The sequence below is a fragment of the Triticum urartu genome, chromosome 2, assembly GCF_003073215.2.
Source record: "Triticum urartu cultivar G1812 chromosome 2, Tu2.1, whole genome shotgun sequence".
NCBI lineage: Eukaryota > Viridiplantae > Streptophyta > Magnoliopsida > Poales > Poaceae > Triticum > Triticum urartu.
The window spans coordinates 405,261,900-405,268,371 of NC_053023.1; positions in this window are offsets into that span (position 1 = coordinate 405,261,900).

Here is a 6,472-nt window from a genome sequence, read left to right on the forward strand (position 1 = left end):
TCCCAGCCTTTTTATAACCTTCACTTGTACTAAGCGGGAATACTGCTTGTGTATCCAATTCCATAAACCCCAAAGTTATTCCATATGAGTTCACCATACCTACCTATATACGGTATCTACCCGCCGTTCCAAGTAAATTTGTATGTGCCAAACTCTAAACCTTCAAATAAACATGTTGTTTTGTATGATCGAATAGCTCATGTATCAACTAGGGATGTTTGTATCCTTCATGCTAGGTGGGTTATTCTCAAGAGGAGTGGACTCCGCTCCTCATTCACGAGAAAATGGCTGGTCACCGAGATGCCCAGTCCCATGTTCAAATCAAATCAAAATAATTGCAAACAAAACTCCCCCAGGATTGTTGTTAGTTGGAGGCACCCATTGTTTCGGGCAAGCCATGTATTGATGCTGGTTGGTGGTGGGGGAGTATAAACTTTACCATTCTGCTTGGGAACCGCCTATAATGTGTGTAGCATGGAAGATATCGAGATCTCTCGATTGTTATGTTTACAATGAAAGTATACCGCTCAAAATATTATTCATATCTAATTCAAAAGTGAGCTTTGGCACCTCTACAAGTCCCTGCTTCCCTCTGCGGAGGGCTTATCTATTTACTTTTATGTTGAGTCATCATCCTCTTATTAAAAAGCACCAGTTGGAGAGCACCATCATCGGCTTGCTAGACGGTGATGGGATGGATGGGATTTATCATGTAATCGAGTTAGTTTTGTTAGGGTTTGATCCCTAGTATCCACTATGTTCTGAGATTGATGTTGCTATGACTTTGCTATGCTTAATGCTTGTCACTAGGGCCCGAGTGCCATGATTTCAGATCTGAACCTATTATGTTTTCATGAATATATGTGAGTTCTTGATCCTATCTTGCAAGTCTATAGTCACAAATTATGTGTTATGATCCGTTAACCCCGAAGTGACAATAATCGGGATCATTACCGGTGATGACCATAGTTTGAGGAGTTCATGTATTCACTATGTGTTAATGCTTTGGTCCGGTACTCTATTAAAAGGAGGCCTTAATATCCCTTAGTTTCCAATAGGACCATGCTGCCACGGGAGGGTAGGACAAAAGATATCATGCAAGTTCTTTTCCATAAGCATGTATGACTATATTCGGAATACATGCCTACATTACATTGATAATCTGGAGCTAGTTCTATGTCACCCTATGTTATAACTGTTGCATGATCAATCGCATCCGACATAATTCTCCATCACCAATCCAATGCCTACGGGCTTTTCATATATTGTTCTTAGCTTATTTACTTTTCTGTTGCTATTGTTACAATCACCACAAAACCCAAAAATATTACTTTGCTATCGTTACCACTATTATCATATTACTTTGCTACTTAACACTTTGATGCAGATATTAAGTTTCCAGGTGTGGTTGAATTGACAACTCAGCTGCTAATACTTGAGAATATTCTTTGGCTCCGCTTGTGTCGAATCAATAAATTTGGGTTGAATACTCTACCCTCGAAAACTGTTGCGATCCCCTATACTTGTGGGTTATCACCCACCCACCACCCCCGGGCGCGTGGGCCTACCTCGTGGACGACTCAGGCACCTTCTTGACATGAGACCTAGGCCAAAAATTCCTATAAATACAGAAACCTCCAGAAAATAACCTAAGATCAGGAGTTCCGCCGCCAGAAGCCTCCCTAGCCACCAAAAACCAATCTAGACCCATTCCGGCACCCTGCCGGAGGGGGGAATCCCTCTCCGGTGGCCATCTTCATCATCCCGGTGCTCTCAATGACGAGGAGGGAGTAGTTCACCCTCGGGGCTGAGGGTATGTACTAGTAGCTATGTGTTTGATCTCTCTCTCTCTCGTGTTCTTGAGTTGGCACGATCTTGATATATCGCGAGCTTTGCTATTATATTTGGATCTTATGATGTTTCTCCCCCTCTACTCTCTTGTGATGAATTGAGTTTTCCCTTTGAAGTTATCTTATTGGATTGAGTCTTTAAGGATTTGAGAACACTTGATGTATGTCTTGCATGTGCTTATCTGTGGTGACAATGGGATAGCACGTGATCCACTTGATGTATGTTTTGGTGATCAACTTGCGAGTTCCGTGACCTCGTGAACTTATGCATAGGGGTTGGCACACGTTTTCGTCTTGACTCTCCGGTAGAAACTTTGGGGCACTCTTTGAAGTTCTTTGTGTTGGTTGAATAGATGAATCTAAGACTGTGTGATGCATATCGTATAATCATACCCACGGATACTTTAGGTGACATTGGAGTATCTAGGTGACATTAGGGTTTTGGTTGATTTGCGTCTTAAGGTGTTATTTTACTACGAACTCTGGGGCTGTTTTTGAAACTTATAGGAATAGCCCAACGGATTGATCGGAAAGAATAACTTTGAGGTGGTTTTGTACCCTACCATAATCTCTTCGTTCGTTCTCCGCTATTAGTGACTTTGGACTGACTCTTTGTTGCATGTTGAGGGATAGTTATATGATCCAATTATGTTATTATTGTTGAGAGAACTTGCACTAGTGAAAGTATGAACTCTAGGCCTTGTTTCAACGCATTGCAATACCATTTGTGCTCACTTTTATCATTAGTTACCTTGTTGTTTTTATATTTTCAGATTACAATAACCTATATCTACCATCCATATTGCACTTGTATCACCATCTCTTCGCCGAACTAGTGCACCTATACAATTTACCATTGTATCGGGCGTGTTGGGGACACAAGAGACTCTTTGTTATTTGGTTGCAGGGTTGCTTGAGAGAGACCATCTTCATCCTACGCCTCCCACGGATTGATAAACCTTAGGTCATCCACTTGAGGGAAATTTGCTACTGTCCTACAAACCTCTGCACTTGGAGGCCCAACAACTTCTACAAGAAGAAGGTTGTGTAGTAGACATCAAGGTCTTTTCTAGAGCCATTGCTGGGGAGGTTAGCACTTGAAGGTATATCTTTAGATCTTGCAATCGAATCTTTTTGTTTCTTGTTTCATCACTAGTTTAGTTTATAAAAGAAAACTACAAAAAAATGGAATTGAGGGTACCTCATATGCTTCATCTTTTTAATATCTTTCATGAAAATAAGGATTCCGATAATTGTGCTCAAGTGCTAGAAGAAGAATGCATTAGAATGTTTGGCACTAAATATTTGAATGATGAGCATGATTGCAATGTTGTTAGTATGAATTCCTTGAATATCCATGATGCTAATGATATGCAAATCCACAAGCTTGAGGAAGCTATGTTTGACGAAGATGATATTTTTTGTCCCCCAAGTTTTGATGAGCAAATTTATTATGATGATAGTATGCCTCCTATTTATGATGATTATATTGATGAAAGTGGGTTTGGAAGAGTGTCAACTTTAGGAAGTAATGATCCCACTATTTTGGTGGGTGTTGAATCTTATTGTGATAATTTTGAAAGTGGATTTGGAGAGGTCATGACTTTATTTAGTGATGAATCCACTATTTCGGAAGAGGTTCCCATTGATTTTGTGAACAAAGTTGCTATCTATGATGATTATTGTGATGACATGTATGCTATGAAGAATAATGATAACCATGAAACTTTTCTTCTTGATTTTAATTTTCAATTGGATTATGCCTCACATGATAGTTATTTTGTTGAGTTTGCTCCCACTATTATCCATGACAATAAATTTGCTTATGTAGGGAGTAATAAAATTTCTATGCTTATGCATCATGAAAATAATGCTTTATGTGATAGCTATATTGTTGAATTCAATCATGATGCTAATGAAAATTATTATGAGGGAGGAATATATGCTTGTAGGAATTGCAATGATATCAAGTTTCCTCTCTATGTGCTTAAAGTTTTGAAGTTTTGCTTGCTTCACCTTCCAATGCAAGTTGATTCTTGTTCCCATAAATTGTTTGCTCACAAAATCCCTATGCATAGGAAGTGGGTTAGACTTAAATATGCTAGTGATATTCTTCATGATGCTCTCTTTATGTTTCAATTCTTATCTTTTATGTGAGCATCATTGAAATCATCATGCCTAGCTAGGGGCGTTAAAACGATAGCGCTTGTTGGGAGGCAACCCAATTTTTATTTTTGTTCCTTGCTTTTTGTTACTGTTTAGTAATAAATAATTTATCTATCCTCTATTATGATTGAGTTTTTATGTTTTAGTTAGTGTTTGTGCCAAGTAGAACCTTTGGGAGGACTTGGGAAAAGTCTTTGCGATCTTGCTGTAAAAAACAGAAACTTTAGCGCTCACGAGATTTGCTGCTAAGTTTTACTGGAGAGTGATACTTAGTTGATTCTTTGTGAAGATGATTAATAGATAAATTCCTCACGTCCAGAAATTTATTTTAGAATTTTTGGGGTTCCAGACGTATACGTTTGATCCAGATTACTACAGACTGTTCTGTTTTTCACAAATTCTATTTTCTATGTGTTGTTTGCTTATTTTGATGAATCTATGAGTAGTATCGGAGGGTATGAACCATAGATGAGTTGGAATACAGTAGATATTACACCAACGTGAATTTGTAATTAGTTCACAACAGTACCTAAGTGGTGATTTATTTTCTTATACTAATGGAGCTTACGAGTTTTCTGTTAAGTTTTGTGTTGTGAAGTTTTCAAGTTTTGGGTAAAGATTCGATGGACTATGGAATAAGGAGTGGAAAGAGCCTAAGCTTGGGGATGCCCAAGTTACCCCAAGGTCATATTCAAGGACAACCAAGAGCCTAAGCTTGGGGATGCCCCGGAAGGCATCCCCTCTTTCGTCTTCGTTCATCGGTAACTTTACTTGGTGCTATATTTTTATTCACCACATGATATGTGTTTTGCTTGGAGCGTCATTTTATTTTCTTTTGTTTTTCTTGCTGTTTGAATAAAATACCAAGATCTTAAATTATTAAATGTTAGAGAATCTTCACATAGTTGAATAATTATTCGACTACTCATTGATCTTCACTTATATCTTTTGTAGTAGTTTGTTATTTGCTCTAGTGCTTCACTCATATCTTTTTAGAGCACGATGGTAATTTTATTTTGAAGAAATAGATGAACTCTCATGCTTCACTTATATTATTTTGAGAGTCTTTAGAACAGCATGGTAGTTTGCTTTGGTTATGAAACTAGTCCTAATATGATGAGCATCCAAGAGGGATATAATAAAAACTTTCATATAAAGTGAATGGAATACTATGATAAGTTTGATACTTGATAATTTTTTTGAGATATAAAGGTGGTAATATTAGAGTTGTGCTAGTTGAGTAATTGTGAAATTGAGAAATACTTGTGTTGAGGTTGGCAAGTCCCGTAGCATGCACGTATGGTAAACGTTGTGTGACATATTTGAAGCATGGGGTGTTCTTTGATTGCTTTCCTTATGAGTGGCGATCGGGGACGAGCGATGGTCGTTTCCTACCAGTCTATCCCCCTAGGGGCATGCGTAGTAGTACTTTGCTTCGAGGGCTAATAAACTTTTGCAATAAGTATATGAGTTCTTTATGACTAATGTGAGTCCATGGATATTACGCACTCTCACCCTTCCATCATTGCTAGCCTCTTCGGTACCGTGCATTGCCCTCTCTCGCCTTGAGAGTTGGTGCAAACTTCGCCGGTGCATCCAATTCCCGTGATACGATATGCTCTATCACACATAAACCTCCTTATATCTTCCTCAAAACAGCCACCATACCTACCTATTATGGCATTTCCATAGCCATTCCAAGATATACTGCCATGCAACTTTCCACCGTTCCGTTCATCATGACACACATCATCATTGTCATATTGCCTTGCATGATCATGTAGTTGACATCGTATTTGTGGCAAAGCCACCATGCATAATTTATCATACATGTCACTCTTGATTCATTGCCCATCCCGGTACACCGCCGGAGGCATTCATATAGAGTCATACTTTGTTCTAAGTATCGAGTTGTAATTCTTGAGTTGTAAGTAAATAAAAGTGTGATGATCATCATTATTAGAGCATTGTCCCATGTGAGGAAATGATGATGGCGACTATGATTCCCCCACAAGTCGAGATAAGACTCCGGACAGAAAAAAGAGAAGAAAAAGAGGCCAAAAAAGGAGAAGGCCCAAATAAAAAATGAGAGAAAAAGAGAGAAGGGACAATGTTACTATCCTTTTTCCACACTTGTGCTTCAAAGTAGCACCATGATCTTCATGATAGAGAGTCTCTTATGTTGTCACTTTCATATACTAGTGGGAATTTTTCATTATAGAACTTGGCTTGTATATTCCAATGATGGGCTTCCTCAAAATGCCCAAGGTCTTCGTGAGCAAGCAAGTTGGATGCACACCCACTTAGTTTCTTTTGATGAGCTTTCATATATTTATAGCTCTAGTGCATCCGTTGCATGGCAATCCCTACTCCTCGCATTGACATCAATTGGTGGGCATCTCCATATCCCGTTGATTAGCCGCGTCAATGTGAGACTTTCTTTTTTTGTCTTCTCA